The following is a 17464-nucleotide window of genomic DNA, read 5'->3' as shown; positions in this document are numbered from 1 at the left end:
TTTGCAGTGAGCTGAGATCCGGCCACTGCACTCCAGCCCGGGCAACAGAGCGAGACTCCATCTCCAAAAAAAAAAAAAAAAAAAAAAAAAAAAAGGGAGGAATGACTTTAAAGGCAATTCGGAGATCATCAGGGCTGTCCCTTTCAGAGCAAAAGGAGTCTGGCTCCTCTTCACCTTCAGAGGGCAGGATTTCTTCCTCACTGTCAAAGGATCAGGGACCACCACAGACAGCCTCGGGATCCTGAGCCGAGGGGTGAATCTGTCCTGCGGATCTGAATTGATGATGCTTCCCTGGTGGTCTAGTGGTTAGGATTTGATGCGCTGTCTCCCAAAATGGTGATGCTGCCGCTGCAGTGGGCCTGGAGGCAGAGCATGGGAGCAAAGAGGATTATTCTCCAGCCTTAAGATCTAATGGAATTTGCCTTGCTATTTTGAACTTGCTTGGGGCCCATCATCACTTTCTTCCTTCTGATTTTCTTCCCTTTTGGAATGGGAATCCTATGCCTGGCCCAGCATTTATTTAATTTATTATTATTATTTTTTTATTATAGTTTAAATTCTGCGACACACGTGCAGAACGTGCAGGTTTGTTACACAGGTATACACGTGCCATGGTGGTTTGCTGCACCCATCAACCCATCCTCTACATTAGGTTTTTTTTTTTTTTTTTTTTTTTTTTTTTTTTTTTTTTTTTTTTGGAGGACGGAGTTTTGCTCTGTCGCCGTGAGGCTGGAGTGGGGCAGTGGCCGGATTTTCTCAAGCCCCTCACTGCAAAAAGGGCTCCGCCCGCCGGGTTTACGCCATTCTCCTGCCTCAGCCTCCCGAGTTAGGCTGGGAGCTACAGGCGCCCCCGCCCCAAACCTCGCCCGGTCTAGTTTTCTGTATTTTTTAGTAAGAGACGTTCACCGTGTTACCAGGATGGTCTCGATCTCCTTCCTGACCCCGTGATCCGCCCGTCTCGGTACATTAGGTATTTTTCCTAATGCTATCCCTCCCCTAGCCCCTCACCCCCCGACAGGCCCCGGTGTGTGATGTTCCCCTCCCTGGGTCCATGTGTTCTCATTGTTCAACTCCCACTTATCAGTGAGAGCATTTGAGACAGAATCTTGTTCTGTTACCCAGGCTGGAGTGCAGTGGCATCATCTTGGCTCACTGCAGCCTAGAACTCCTGGGCTCAAGTCATCCTCCTGCCTCAGCTTCCCTCCAGGCATGAGCCACCATCCCTGACTATTTCTCTAATTTTTGTTTTTGTAGAGATGGGGTCTTACTATGTTGCCCTGGCTAGTCTCGAACTCCTGGACTCAAGCAATCCTCCCGACTTGGCCTCCCAAAGTGGAGGAATTATAGGTGGAATTATAGGAATTATAGCTGTGGCTGGGTAAGTCTCTGGTATTTCGTTATGGCTCGCAGACCAGGCTAATTCAGTCCCCATTCCAATTTTCATAATCCCATATTCCTTCACAATCAATGACCTTGCTTTAACTGCAGACACCACCTGAGACTGAAAATTCAATCTGTGTTGGAATCCAGTGAGTGATTTATGCAAAAATAGATTTTTTTCTTTTTTTTCAAATGGTGGTCAGGCAGGCATGACAGAGATGAGAGGAAAAAAAAAAAGTCAACACCGGGTGATACGGTTTGGCTGTGTTGCCACCAAAATCTCATCTTGAATTTTAACAATCCTCACAAGTCAAGGGCGGGACCAGGCGGAGATAATTGAATCATTAGGGGTTTCTGCCATACTGTTTCTCATGGTAGTGAAGTGCTCTCAGGAAATCTGACGGTTTTACAAAGGAGAGTTCCGCTGCACCAGGTCTCTTGCCCGCCACCACGTAAGACGTCTCTTTGCTCTTTTTCATCTTCTGCCTTGATTGTGAGACCTCATTAGCCATGTGGAACTGTGAGTTCATTAAGCCTCTTTCCTTTATAAATTACCTAGTCTTGGGTATGTCTTTTTTTTTGAGTTGGAGTCTCACTCTGTCGCCCAGGCTGGAGTGCAATGGCACAATCCTGGCTCACTGCAACCTCCACCTCCTGGGTTCAAGCGATTCTTGTGCCTCAGCCTCCCGAGTAGCTGGGATTACAGGCAGCCATCACACCTGGCTAATTTTTGTATTTTTAGTAGACATGGGGTTTCGCTATGTTGGCCAGGCTAGTCTCAAACTCCTGACCTCAAGTGATCCGTCTGCCTCAGCCTCCCAAAGTGCTGGAATTACAGCCATGAACCACTGTGCCTGGTCAGTCATTTCTTTTGGAATATCAAAGTTGTGATTTGTTTCTGACAATATGCAGTTTGGGCAGCAGATGGCCATCAGCTAATGCCATTTCATTGCCATCCAGAAATTTACGTGTAGAAAACTTAGTGTCCTCCATGCTATTTTCATCAATTTCATCAGGGAGAGGATAACTCACATATTCATAAGTTTTTGCAGGTTTTTTTTTTCTTCAACTTTTAAGTTCCAGGGTACACGTGCAGAGGATGTGGAGGTTTGTTACATAGGTAAATGTGTGCCATGATGATTTGCTGCACAGATCAACCCATCACCTGTGTATTAAGGCCAGCATTCATTAGCTATTCTTCCTGATGCTCTTCTTCTCCTCACCCCGCTGACAGACACCAGTGTGTGTTGTTTTTCTCCCTGTGTTCATGTGTTCTCATCATTCAGCTCGTAGTTACAAATGAGAACATGCAATGTTTGATTTTCTATTCCTGTGTTAGTTTGCTGAGAATACCTGCTCCAGCTCCATCCATGTCCCTGCAAAAGACATAATATTGTTCCTTTTTATGGCTGCATAGTATTCCATGGTGTATATGTACCACATTTTCTTCATCCAGTCTATCACTCATGGGCATTTGGGTTGATTCCATGTCTTTGCTATTGTGAGTAGTGCTGTAGTGATCATATGCATGCATGTATCTTTATAATAGAATGATGCATATTCCTTTGGGTATATATCCGGTAATGGGATTGTTGGGTCAAATGGTATTTCTGCTTCTAGATCTTTGAGGAATCACCACACTGTCTTCCACAATGGTTGAACTAATTTACACTACCACCAACAGTGTAAAAGCATTTTTTTTCTCCACAACTCACCAACATCTGTTGTTTCTTGACTTTTTAATAATCACCATTTTCTGTAGGGTTTTTAAGAGATCCCTCACTCATGCCTCATTAACTTCTGGCCTTGAATTCTTGGTCTATGTAGAGAATTTGGCAAAGATGTCAATTCCAGCAGTATTTGATTCTGGGTGTTTTGGTGAAAGCTTTAAGTACTTGGGAGGACATAAGACTTCTTCAGGAGATTCCTCAATCTTATTTGACTTCACAGTTGAAAATTATAAGTGGTGGGTTGTTCCCAGGAGCCTTGCTTTGCAGATCTGCAGGTTTCCTTTTAAGATCAACAGTTGTGACACTAAAGAAAACTCCTTTGGAATCATGAGGAATCTCTGGGAAAAAAGGCAGATTCCTGTGCTTTCACCATCACTGACCGCCTTGACACAGAGCTCAGTGAGGGGCTCTTTGTCTTCCTCCTTCAACTTGTTCAGTGTCATTGACAATGCCAAGGCCAGCTCAACTGGGCTTTGCAAATGGTGGCAGCTGCTGCTTCTGCTCCAGGGCTGCTCTGGCTGATGGCTGGGGCCATGCTGCTCACTGGACAGTCTGGCATTGAGGACTTGTGGCTTGAGCCACTTCCTCAGCTAGCTTTAAATTTATCAAAGGGAGATTGTCCAGGTGAGCCTGAGTTAATCACACAAACTCTATAAATCTGAATGTAGAAGGCAAATATCAAGAAAGTAAGAAGCCAGAGAGATTCAGACCTTGAGAAGGATTTGACCTGTCATTGCTGGCCTTAAAGATGGTAGGGGCCACATGACAAAAACCCAAGAACATCTTCTAGGAGCAGAGTGATCCCTGGCTAACAATGAGCTAAGAAAACAGGGGCCCCAGTTCTGCACTTCAAGGAACTGAATTCTGCCAACAACATTAATGAGTCTGAACACAATTCTTCCCCAGACTCCAGATGAAAACACGGCTTAGTCAACTCCTTGATTATGTAACCCTGAGAATAGAATCCAGATAAATCTTGGCCAGATTCCTGATGCACAAACACCATGAAAATAATGAATGAGTGTTGTTTCAAGCCACTAAGTTTGTGATGATTTGTTACACTGCAGTAGCTGATTAATACACTGGGTTATGTGGCCAACCTGTTGATTGGGATCCCCAGTCCTATTTTGCATAGATACTTCAGAACCATGGACAGTGGAACACATGCCAGGGGAGAGGTGATTGGCTGCATTAGCTACCATCCAAACTGGAGAGATCCTATTGGACCATCTTTGACCTGAGCACTGATCCCTGGACCAGTCAGATTTTGTCAGGGTCTACAGACTCAACTTCTTGCCAACCATGAAAATGGTGCCTCAGGGGTCCTGCAAGGGCCTGAGTGAACAAGTCCCTGCCTAGTTCTTCAGAAGGATACTGCACCGCCCTCTTCCTCATCCACATTAGCCTCCTTTGCCTTCTTCCCATTTCCAGCCATTGCCCCAGTGGTGTTCCTGTGCTCAGGAACTCCCTTCTTTTCTCTCTTTGAAACTTATCTATCCTTTACCTAGCCAACTCTCATTTTTTCTTTTTTTCTTTGAGATAGAGTCTCTCTCTGTCACCCAGGCTGGTGTGCATTGGCATGCTCTTGGCTCACTGCAAACTCTGCCTCCCAGGTTCAAGTGATTCTCATGCCTCAGCCTCCCCAGAAGCTGGGATTATAGGTGCATGCCACCATGCCAGGCTTTTTTTTTTTTTTTTTTTTTTTGAGATGGAGTCTTACTCTGTCACCCAGGCTGGAGTGCAGTGGTGCGATCTTGGCTCACTGCAACTTCTGCCTCCCAGGTTCAAGTGATTCTCCTGCCTCAGCCTCCTGAGTAGCTGGGATTACAGGTGCCTGACACTACGCCCTGCTAATTTTTTGTGTTATTAGTAGAGATGGGGTTTCACCATATTGGCCAGGCAGGTCTTGAACTCCTGGCCTCAAGTGATCCTCCCATCTTGGCCTTCTAATGTACTGGGATTACAGGTGTGAGCCACCATGCCTGGCCTGATATCTCTGAAATTTAAAAACTATTTAGAATATCACTGGGACTTATGTGCTTTCATTGCTAATGGCCTGCTGCTAAAACTATAAGCGCCTTCCCTCTAGGCCCAGGGACTGTCACAGAAGAGGTGGGCATGTTAGATGGTAAGGGCCAAATTTGAGGGATAGAATTATTTCAGACCCTCATACTCAAGAACAGGCACACAGATGCCCAAACATCTGCCAAAAATAAGACTGTCTCTTGGGCTGCTATGTGGCCTCTCTCCATCCATCCCAACCACAGAAAGTTTTGCTTGCCATAGAATTAAACAAAAATTATGGAGAGGATATCCAGATGCCTGGTGTATTAGTCTGTTTTCATGCTGCTGGTAAAGATATACCTGAAGCTGGGTAATTTATACAGGAAAAAGGATTCACAGTTCCACATGTCTGGGGCAACCTCATAATCATGAAGGAAGGCAAGGAGGAGCGAGTCACGTCTTACATGGATGGCAGCAGGCAACAAGAGAGCTTGTGCAGGGAAACTCCTGTTTTTAAAACCATCAGATCTCATGAGACTTATTCACTGTCATGAGAACAGCATGGGAAAGACTTGTCCCCATGATTCAATTGCCTCCCACTAGGTCCCTCCCACAATGCATGGGGATTCAAGATGAGATTTGGGTGGTGACACAGGCAAACCATATCACCTGGTGACAAAGCCTTCTGAGTATAGTGCTCCCAGTAATAAAATTATGCCAATTATATAAACAAGTTTATCAGCCACTTTAGGAGAAATTACTAAAAAGACTACAAAAAGCCTTGCAGCACATTGAAAGTCTCTAAATTCCTTACCTTAAATGGTTTTAGGAAAATGCTTATGTTTTGTATTACTAAGTGCCGCAAGTGTGTAACTACAACCAATATTACAGTAGCTCAGTGCATAGAACTTAAATAGATGTCAATTTTATAACCTCGCCTTTTGGCATTTGATTTTTGGCTCTTATGTTACTTAAAGGATTCCCAAGGTTAATGAGAACCTGCCCACTGCCATTCCCATCTGGCCTGGAACATTTAGTCGGCTATAAATATTTTGACTCCAAGACCTTTGGCCATAGGGGCCCCACCAAGGGACATGTTGGGACTGGGTAGGCAGACACACCACCCCAGCAATAATATGGGACAAAATAAAAGTTTGGCCATTGATGCTGCATCTGGTATGTAATGACCAAAAAAAGGGGGAATGTAAACTAATAATTAAATCCCAAGCTCCCCCTTCCCACTGCCACTGACAGAATGGATCCCCCCTTGGCCAAGGGAACCCCCTGTAAAAAAAACCTTAAAAGCTTAGTTCCCAGACATAATGAGATGGGAGGCCAGACATACCTTCCTTTTGTGGTTTAGACACAATAACTGACCAGCCTTAATGGTCAAATAAAAATCACAAGACGAATGCAACAGACTTACTGTAACAATAAGATAGCAAATTAAGCCAGGTATGGTGGTATGCACCTGTAGTACCAGGTTGCCAGGTCTGACCTATGGACCCTGACCCAGTGACGGATGAAAGACATACACTGACACAGATATTTTGCCTGTCAGTGTGGCTAAGGGGCTCTGCTGCCTGAGTCAGCAGAATCGGCCTTGATAAGCCAGTGAAATTCACATTTATTTAGTACAGATTAAATGACAAAGGTCTCAAGTAAACACCACTGGAGGGTAATTAACATTGCCGACCTCCTGAGTAGAGAGCAGACATGCACCCACAGATGACCAAAGGTCAGTCTTAGGACCACATGAGTAAACAAGCTATTTAGATAAACTCCTCTACAGTCCTATGTATCTATGCCTTAAGCTTTTAAGATAATCCAGCTGCCTTCAGCCAAATCTTCTACTTAAGTTATACAAACTCCTGGGCTTCCAAGAAAGTTTGTGTCTATTTCCTGTAACTTTATAATTTCTCCCACCACCCTGACCGATCCCCTACATCTCCCCCTTCTCTGTTTTTCACATCAGGCCTTGTTGTTTGAAGAGTACAGATGTGTGCAGCAACAGGTCTGTCAGGCGAGGCAGTCGTTGCTCTTATTCTGGCTTTGCATCCTAGAATTAGCAAATCACATGAGATAAACGTGAGTATAATCAGTAACATTCTTTTCCAATCAAGGAGTGACCTGTAATGTTACTTGGCACTTTAGTTTGATGTGTGCTGTTACTAAAGATCTCCACTGGGGGTATGTTAGTTTCTTCCAGTGAAGCACTCACATTTTTAGAAGCTGGAAAGGGGTTGTTTGTCTAAGCAACAGGGCAGAAAAAAGGCAGATTAGAAGATGGGCTTAATAGAGTGTGGCAGGTACAGGTAGCAGGCAAAGTGAGAGAATGAAAAAGGAACAGATTATCTGGAGTGAACGGTGTTTGTGTTTGGAGTAGGATTTGCTTAGCCTTCGGAGTTGTCCTCTTCAGCATCCTCCAGATAATGTCTGGGGCCTGTGTTGTCTGATGAAGTCACATCATCTGGGGCTGTGGGTCCTGCAGGGTCATCTCCTTCATTTCTGGTATTGGCTTGGGTCCTAGCCATGCCATGGTAAGGTTTGATGCATCATGCTGGAATCCAAAGAGAACCTGAGGGGGTGTGAACACCAGCATATCCTCTTCCCCATGTTAGCAAATCATCTGGACCACACCATTCATTACTATTTACATCCTTCCATAAAACTACAGGTTTTGTGTCTTGAGAAGTTTTAGCAAAGTGCTTTTCTATAGCTGGTGGAAATTTGTCACCTAAATTTTAAAAATGAAGGGTAAATGAGGCATGTGCTAGTAGTGTTGCAGGGTGCTTACTCATACTTTCCCTCTTTTGTTTTCTGAGCATATTTTTAAGGATGGAGTGGGCATGTTCTACTATGGCCTGTTCTTGGGGGTTGTATATAAAGCCTGTGGAATGTTGGATGTTCCATGTGTGACGAAATTGTTGAAGTTGTGAGCTGGCGTAAGTTGGACCATTATCAGTTTTAATTTTTGTGGACTGCCCCATAAACACAAAAGTTAAAAGAAGATGTTTAATGACATGTTGAGTGGACTCTCCAGGAAGAGCATGTGCGCTAATTAAATGAGTGTAGGTATCAACAGGTACATGTACATATCATAGTTTTCCAAATTCAGGGATGTGTGTACATCTATTTGCCATAACTGATTAGGTTTGAGTCTGCTAGGGTTAACACTTGTAGAAGGAGGGGGTGTGCCTGTGAGTTGGCAATCTGGACATTGTAGGATAATTTGTTTAGCTAGTCTCTGGGTAAGTTGAAATTGTTTAGATAAGTTTCTCCAGTTTCGGTGGAAAAATTAGATATGTTTCTCCAGTTTTGGCAATTGGATGGCTTGGTCAAGCAGTGATGTCATAACTTGTAGGTCTGCTTGATCATTGCCCTAACCCAATGGGCCAGGCAGTGAGCTGTGGACTCGAATATGGGTAATAAAAATAGGTTGTGTACATTGATCTAGCAATTTCTGAAGTTGGAGAAAAACAGTGCACAGGGTGGGCTCCAGAGTAAACTTAGTGGGTGCTGTCTCAAAGTTCTGCAATAAATAAACATAGTAAGCAGAGTCACTAACAATATTGATGCGCTGAGTGGAAAAAGTCTCCAAAGTCAATATTAAGGCTCCAACTTCAGCTCTTTCAGTGCTAGTAAACCCATATCGAGTGAGAGAATTATGTGGTCTCCACCAGACAGCCAGTTTTCCATGTTTACCCGAGCCATCAGTACACAGTATGAAAGCATTAGGTATGGGGGAGTGAACTATTTTTGTAGGTAAAATCACAGTAGTTCGAGATAAGAGCTGAAGGAGTTTGTCAGCAGAAAGGGCATGCTCTATATGGCCTGTGTAATCAGAGAGGGCTATTTGTAGATCTAACGACAGGGGCAAAACTGCTTCAAATTGCTTTTTACTTAAGGAATTCTTATGACATTAGGATCATAACCTAGCAACAGATTGCATCATCTGTGGCCTGAATAGATGACTTCACTGATTAACTGGATATAGGGAGAGAGTGAGCAAAAAACCCATTCTAGAAAGTGCAGCCCTGGGGCCATCTGTCCTATTAACTCTGTAGGGGAGTGTTTAGTGGGAAAAATAAACAATTGAATTGAATACCATGGATCAAAGTAATCTAGTTGCCTTGGAGAGATAGCTTGCTCTATCTCTTCAATTTCTTTTTTCGCTGTGAGGGTTAAATACCTGGGAGAATCCAAGGCTGTATTGCCCTTTAAGATAGAAAACAGGTTTTGCAATTTACCATTAGTAATGCCCAAGTTGGGGCGAAGCCAGTTAATATTGCCTAGTAATTTCTGATAATCATTTAAGATGTGTAAGTTGCTAGTATTTGATTTAACCTTTTGAAGTCTTACTGATCAGGAAGTTAGTACGTACCCAAGATATTTCCAAGGAGAAGACATTCGTACTTTTTCAGGTGGGTGCTATGATGAAACCTCTTAACTTTACATTCTTTACAACAGAGGTATATAAACTTAAAAGCATTGGCTCCATTGGGGCTGCTAGTAATATATCATTCACAAAATGAATACTCTTGCAATTAGAAAATTCTTTTCTACTGGGGAGCAAAGCTTGATTTACATGATACTGACACATGGTAGGACTGTTCAGCATTCTTTGAGGAAGCACTTTCTAACAAAATCGGCAAGCTGGCCTTTCATTATTGGTAGCTGGTATGGTAAACGCAAGTTTTTCTCCCTCCTGCTTTGCAAGTGGAATGATATAAAAGGAATCTTTTTTTTTTTTTTTTTTTTTGAGATGGAGTCTCGCTCTGTTGCCCAGGCTGGAGTGCAGTGGCCATTCTCCTGCTTCAGCCTCCCGTATAAAAGGAGTCTTTTAAGCTGATGACGATTATAGGCCAATCTCAAGGAATTGCCATGGGGGAGGGGTTGATCGCCCCAGCTGAAGGGACCCCATAGGTTGCAAATTAGTATTAATAGCACGTAAGTCATGCAAAAGTCTCCATTTACCGTACTTTTTGGGAATAACAAAGATGGGCGAATTCCAAGGGCTGTTAGATGGTTCTATATGGCTGGCTTTTTATTGCTCTTCAGCTAATTCATGGATTCTTTGCAATTTCTCTCCCTTCAGAGGCCACCGTTCTACCCAAATTGGATCTTGACGGAGCCACATCAGGGGTAGGGGAGGGATAATAACAGTGGCCATTATTAGAAAGGGATCTGCAGAGTGACGCCCCCATTGGGCTAAAAGGTCCCATCCCCATGTTGCAAATGACAGGATCTCACTCTTGTTTTATGGTTGAATAGTACTCCATTGTGTATATGTCCCATACTTTATGTATCCATTCATCTGTTGATGGAAATAGATTGCTTCTGAATCTTGCCTATTGTGAATAATGCTATGATAAACATGGGAGTGTAGCTATCTCTTTGATATACTGATTTCCTTTCTTTTGAGTATATACCTAGCAGTGGGATTGCTGGATTGTATGGATTTAGTTATTTGAGGAACTTCCATGATGTAGGGAGACCCCCTGAAACTATTGCTATGGAATAAAAGATGAAATGCTTCTGATTATTGTAAATACAAAATTGCATGCAGGATTGTGTAAAGACAATGCCAGGTTGGACTGCCAGAATGAGCCAACAGTGCGTGATGTGCTTCCCCTGTAGAGAGCTTATGAATGGATGTGCAGTCAGGGAGGTTTCACATCACCAAGATTCCTATCCCAGAAAAGCAGATGTTCATAGCTCTGGGAATGGAATGCAACCTTTGTGGAGAGCCTATAAACAGATGCATAGGGGTGCCTGTCCATATGGATAAGATAGGGCTATAAATCCCTCATCTTGCCATGGTTCTTCTAGGCCTCTTTAGGGTTAAGGCATAATCTCTTCTGAGCATTTCTGGTCTAACCAGTTGTCTAGCTTCACGTCCTGTTACTATGGATTGTTTGTAACCAGCTCTTGTTGCAACTGTTACTGCTGATTAATATCTTGCTAATTGTAGGNTTGTAAATACAAAATTGCATGCAGGATTGTGTAAAGACAATGCCAGGTTGGACTGCCAGAATGAGCCAACAGTGCGTGATGTGCTTCCCCCTGTAGAGAGCTTATGAATGGATGTGCAGTCAGGGAGGTTTCACATCACCAAGATTCCTATCCCAGAAAAGCAGATGTTCATAGCTCTGGGAATGGAATGCAACCTTTGTGGAGAGCCTATAAACAGATGCATAGGGGGTGCCTGTCCATATGGATAAGATAGGGCTATAAATGCCCTCATCTTGCCATGGTTCTTCTAGGCCTCTTTAGGGTTAAGGCATACTCTCTTCTGAGCATTTCTGGTCTAACCAGTTGTCTAGCTTCACGTCCTGTTACTATGGATTGTTTGTAACCAGCTCTTGTTGCAACTGTTACTGCTGATTAATATCTTGCTAATTGTAGGTTATGGAAAGACTGTGTTTCTGTTTTAAGGCTCTGTTAGAAATTACTGATGCACACACTATATTGTAAATTCTTATCTCTGTATACTGTACTTCTGCATACAGATGTTATGATACAGAATTACTTCATCCCCATGTAACCATCTCACCTCATAATCAAATGACCCTAAATACCTCACTAACCTACCCCCACCCTCACTAAACTTAATAATAAATGCTGGCATATCCAGTGCATTGTTGGCATTGTGGGACCAGAAGGCAGTGACTCCCTTGTACCCAGCTTTCACTATGTTGTGTGTCTATTATTTCTCAACCTGCCGATCCACCTGGGAACAAAGAGAGAGCCCCATTACATCGCGGGCTGCTGGCCAGATCTTGCAATACCATACTGTTATTCATAGTGGCTACAATAATTTACATTGCCGTCAAGAGTGTACGAGGGTTACTTTTCTCCACATCTTCACCAGCATTTGTTATTGCCTGTCTTTTGGATAAAAGCGATTTTAACTGAGGCGAAATGATAGCTTATTGTAGTTTTGATTTGCACATCTCTGATGACCAATGATGTGAGCACCTTTTTGTATACCTGTTTGCCATTTGTATGTCTTCTTTTGAGAAATGTCTATTCAGATCTTTTGCCCATTTTAAGATCAGATCATTAGATTTTTTCCATATAGAATTGTTTGAGTTCCTTATATATTCTGGTTATTAATCCCTTGTCAGATGGGTAGTTTGCAAATATTTTCCCCATTCTATGTGTTGTCTCTTGAATTTGCTGATTGTTTCCTTTGCTGTGCAGATGCTTTTTAACTTGACATAATCCCATTTGTCTATTTTTGCTTTGGTTTCCTGTGCTTGTGAGATATTATTCAAGAAATCTTTGCCCAGTCCAATGCCCTGGAGAATTTTCTCAATGTTTTCTTTTAGTAGTTTTATAGTTTGAGATCTTACACTTAAGTCTTTGATTCATTTGATTTGATCTTTGTATATGGTGAGAGATAAGGGTCTAGTTTCATTCTTCTGAATATGGATATCCAGTTTTCCCAGGGTCATTTATTAAAGAGATTATCCTTTTCTCAATGTTTGTTTTTGGCTTTTTTGTTAAAAATGTGTTCACTCTGGATGTATGGATTTGTTTCTGGGTTCCCTATTCTGTTCCATTGGTCTATGTGTCTGTTTTTATGCCAGTACCATGCTGTTTTGTTTACTATATCTCTGTAGTGTAATTTGAAGTCAGGTAATGTGATTCCAGCAGTTTTGTTCTTTTTGCTTAGGATAGCTTTGGCTATTCTGGGTGTTTTGTATTTCTATATAAACTTGAGGATTTTTTTTCTATTTCTGTAAAGAATGTCATTGTTGTTTTGGTAGGGATTGCATTGAATTTGTAGATTCCTCTGGAAGTTTTAGCAGTATTGATTTGGTGCCAAAGACCCGGGACAGGAGGAGTCCTTCAGGAGACTGGTCCCCTGTCCTCGCCCTCACTCCATGAGGAGATCCACCTATGACCTCGGGTCCTCAGATCAGCCCAAGGAACATCTCACCAATTTTAAATCAGGTAAGTGGCCTCTTTTTATTATCTTCTCCAACCTCTCTCACTATCCCTCCACGCTTCAATCTCTCCCTTCCTTAATTTCAGTTCCTTTCCCTTTCTGGTAGAGACAGAGGAGATGCGTTTTATCCGTGAACTCAAAACTCTGGCGCTGGTCGTGGACTTGGGAAGACAGTCTTCTTTTGATGTTTAATCACTGTGGGGACGCCTGCCTGATTTTTCACCCACATTCCAGAGGTCTCTGGGATCCCTGCCTGGATCCTTCACCTTGGTGGCAAGTACCACCTCCGCTGGGTGGCAAGTACCACCTTCCTCTCTCCGTGTCTCTACCCTCTTTTTTCTCTAAACTTAGCTTTTTACTATGGACAAACTTCCGCCCTCCATTCCCCCTTCTTCTCCCTTAGCCTGTGTTCTAAAAACCTTAAAACCTCTTCAACTCTCGCCTGACCTAAAACCTAAGCGTCTTATTTTCTTCTGCAACACCGCTTGGCCCCAGTACAAACTCGACAATGGTTCTAAATGGCCAGAAAATGGCACTTCCAATTTCTCATCCTATAAGATCTAGATAACTTTGTTGAAAAATGGGCAAATGGTCTGAGTGCCTGACTTCAGGCATTCTTTTACACATCAGTCCCTCCCTAGTCTCTGCTCCCAATGCAACTCATCTCAAATCTTTCTTCTTTCCCTCCTGTCTGTTCCTTCAATCTCCATTCCAAGCTCTGAGTCCTTTGAATCCCCCTTTTCTATGGACTCATCTGGCCTCTCCTCTCCTCCCCAGGCTGCTCCTCACCAGGCTGAGGCAGATCCCAATTCTTCCTCAGCCTCCACTCCCTCACCCTGTAATCCTTCTATCACCTCCCCTCCTCTCACCTGGTCTGGCTTACAGTTTTGTTCCATGACTAGCTTTCCCTGACCTGCCCAACAATTTCCTCTTAGAGAGGTGGCTGGAGCTGAAGGCATAGTCAAGGTTAATGCTCTTTTTTCTTTAGCTGACCTCTCCCAAATCAGTTAGCATTGAGGTTCTTTTTTGTTGAGTATAGAAATCCAGCCCAGTTCATGGCCTGTTTGGCAACAACCCTTAGATGCCTTAGATTGCCCTAGACTCAGAGAGTCCAGAAGGCTGTCTTATTCTCAATATGCATTTTATTACCCAACCCACTCACGACATTAGAAAAACTCCAAAAATTAGATTCTGGCCCTCAAACCCCACAACAGGACTTAACTTCACCTTCAATGTGTACAATAATAGAGAAGAGGCAGCCAAGCTGCAACGCATTTCTGAGTTGCAATTACTTGCCTGTACTGTGAGAGAAACCTTAACCACATCTCCAGCACACAAGAACTTCAAAACCCTAAGCTGCAGCAGTCAGGCATTCCTACAGGACCTCCTCTGCCAGGATCTTGCTTCAAGTGCCAGAAATCTGGCCACTGGGCCAAGGAATGCCTGCAGCCTGGGATTCCTTCTAAGCCATGTCCCATCTGTTTGGGACCCCAATGGAAATTGGACTGTCCAACTTGCCCGGCAGCCACTCCCAGAGCCCCTGGAACTCTGGCTCAAGGCTCTCTGGCTGACTCCTTCCCAGATCTTCTCGGCTTAGTGGCTGAAGACTGACACTGCCCGATTGCCTCAGAAGCCTCCTGGACTATCACAGATGCTTTGAGTAACTCTTACAGTGGAGGATAAGTCTGTTCCCTTCTTAATCAATATGGAGGCTACCCACTCCACATTACCTTCTTTTCAAGGGCCTGTTTCCCTTGCCTCCATACCTGTTGCGGGTATTGACAGTCAGGCTGCTAGACCCCTTAAAACTCCCCATCTCTGGTGCCAACTTGGACAACATTCTTTTATGCACTCCTTTTTAGTTTTCCCCACCTGCCCAGCTCCCTTATTAGGTCAAGAAGTTTTAACAAAATTATCCGCTACCTTGACTATTCCTGGACTACAACCTCATCTCATTGCTACCCTTCTCCCCAACCCAAAGCCTCTTTCACATCTTCCTCTTGTATCCCCTCCACCTTAACCCACAAGTATGGGACACCTCTGCTCCCTCCCTGGCAACCGATCACATGCCCATTACTATCCCATTAAAACCTAATCACCCTTACTCAGCTCAACGCCAGTATCCCATCCCACAACAGGCTTTAAGGGAACTAAAGCCTGTTATCACTCGCCTGCTATAGCATGGGCTTCTAAAACCTATAAGCTCCTTACAGTTCCCCCATTTTACCTGTCCAAAAACCGGTCAAGTCTTACAGGTTAGTTCAGGATCTGCACCTCATCAACCATGTTGTTCTGCCTCTCCACCCTGTGGAGACCAACCCATACACTCTTTTGTCCTCAATACCTTCCTCCACAACTCACTATTCCATTCTCGATCTTAAAGACGCCTTTTGGTTTTTCTATTCCCCTGCACCCCTTGTCCCAGCCTCTCTTTGCTTTTACCTGGACTGACCCTGACACCCATAGTCCCAGCAGCTTACCTGGGCTGTACTGCTGCAAGGCTTCAGGGACAGCCCTCGTTACTTCAGCCAAGCTCTTTCTCATGATTTACTTTCTTTCTACCCCTCTGCTTCTCACCTTATTCAATATTTTGATGACTTCTATTTTATAGCCCCTCCTACAAATCTTCCCAACAGGACACCCTCCTGCTCCTCCAACATCTATTCTCAAATGGATATCACGTATCCCCCTCCAAAGCCCAAATTTCTTCTTCATCCATTACCTACCTTGGCATAATTCTTCATGAAAACACACATGCTCTCCCTGCCAACTGTGTCCAGCCGATCTCTCAAACCCCAACCCCTTCTACAAAGCAAAAACTCCTTCCTTCCTGGGCATGGTTGGGTACTTTTGCATTTGGATACCTGGTTTTGCCATCCTAACAAAACCATTATATAAACTCACAAAGGGAAACCTAGCTGATCCCATAGATCCTAGATCCTTTCCCCACTCCTCTTTCCGTTCCTTGAAAACAGCTCTGGAGACTGCTCCCACACTAGCTCTCCCTGACTCATCCTGACCCTTTTTCATTACACAGAGACTAAGTGCAGGGCTGTGCAGTAGGAATTCTTACACCAGAGCCAAGACTGTACCCTGTAGCCTTTCTGTCCAAACAACCTGACCTTACTGTTTTAGGCTGGCGCTCGTGTGTGTATGTGGTGGCAGCCACTGCTTTAATACATCTGAAAACCCTCAAAATGACAGGCTGTGCTCCACTGACCCGCTACAGTTCTCACAGCCTTCAAGCATTAATATCCTTCTTGCACCTTTCACACTTACTGTCTGGCCCTTGACTCCTCCAGCTCTATTCACGGTTTATTGAAACCCCAACAGTAACTATTGCCCAAGGGCCCCATTTCAACCCAGCTTTTCACTTAACACCCAACACAAGTCCTGAACCACATGACTGTGTTTCCCTAATACACATAGCATCTTCCCCCTTTCCTCAGATTTCTATTCTTCCAATTCCAAACCTAGACCACACTTGATTTATCAATTGGAGTTCTTCTAAACCCAATCAATTTTCACCAGCTAAAGCTGGATATGCTGTCATGTCACACACCTCCATTATCGAAGCTGCTGCACTTCCTCCCTCCCCCACTTCCCAACAAGCTGAACTAATTGCTTTAACTTGTGTGCTCTCTCTCACTAAAGGAATGCACACTAGCATTTATACTGACTCCAATATGCTTTCCACGTCCTCCATGACTATGCTGCCATCTGGGCTGAAAGAGGCTTCCTTACCACACAAGGCTCTTCCATTATCAATGCCTCCCTAACAAAGGCCCTCCTGAAGGCTGCTCTCCTGCCGGCCAAGGCTGGAGTCATTCATTGTAAAAGACACCAGAAACCTACTGATCTTATCGCAAAAGGAAATGCCTATGCCAACAGGACAGCAAAACAAATAGCCAGTGCCTCCACACCTGCCAGTATTCCAGCCCCACTCCAGAGGGCCAGTATTTTTCTTTCTCCTCTATCACTCCCATCTACTGTTCTTCTGAAAACCTGCTCCACCAGTCTTTTCCAACTCAGGGCAAGTGGTTCTTAAATCTTCCTGCCTCACAAGCTCAGTCCATTCTTTTTTCCCTTCGTGACCACCTCCATGTGGGATACAAGCTTCTGGCTTGCCTCCTGCAGGCCCTCATCTCCTTCCCTTCATGGAAATCCATCCTTAAGACCATCACCTCTCAATGCTCTGTCTGCCATGCCACCAGCTCCCAAGGCTTTCTCAGGCCTCCTCCTTTTCCTACACATCAGGCTTGTGGATTTACTCTGACACAAGATTGGCCAATTGACTTTACTCATATGCTCCACGTCTGTAAATTTATTTATTATTTATTTATTTATTTATTTATTTATTTATTTATTTATTTATTTTTGAGACGGAGTCTCA

At 43.8% G+C, this 17464-nt stretch overlaps 1 pseudogene; it reads right to left on the bottom strand.

Moving 5' to 3' along the window:
* Positions 1-299: 299 nt before the first annotated feature.
* On the bottom strand, positions 300-4545 carry LOC108534597 (chloride intracellular channel protein 4-like; annotated as a pseudogene).
* Between the last annotated feature and the right edge of the window lie 12919 nt (positions 4546-17464).

This window comes from Rhinopithecus bieti, unplaced genomic scaffold, assembly GCF_001698545.2.
Source record: "Rhinopithecus bieti isolate Rb0 unplaced genomic scaffold, ASM169854v2 scaffold_10589, whole genome shotgun sequence".
NCBI classification, from domain to species: domain Eukaryota; kingdom Metazoa; phylum Chordata; class Mammalia; order Primates; family Cercopithecidae; genus Rhinopithecus; species Rhinopithecus bieti.
The sequence above is the reverse complement of the archived record's forward strand: the minus strand, read 5'-3'. Positions and strand labels throughout refer to the sequence as shown.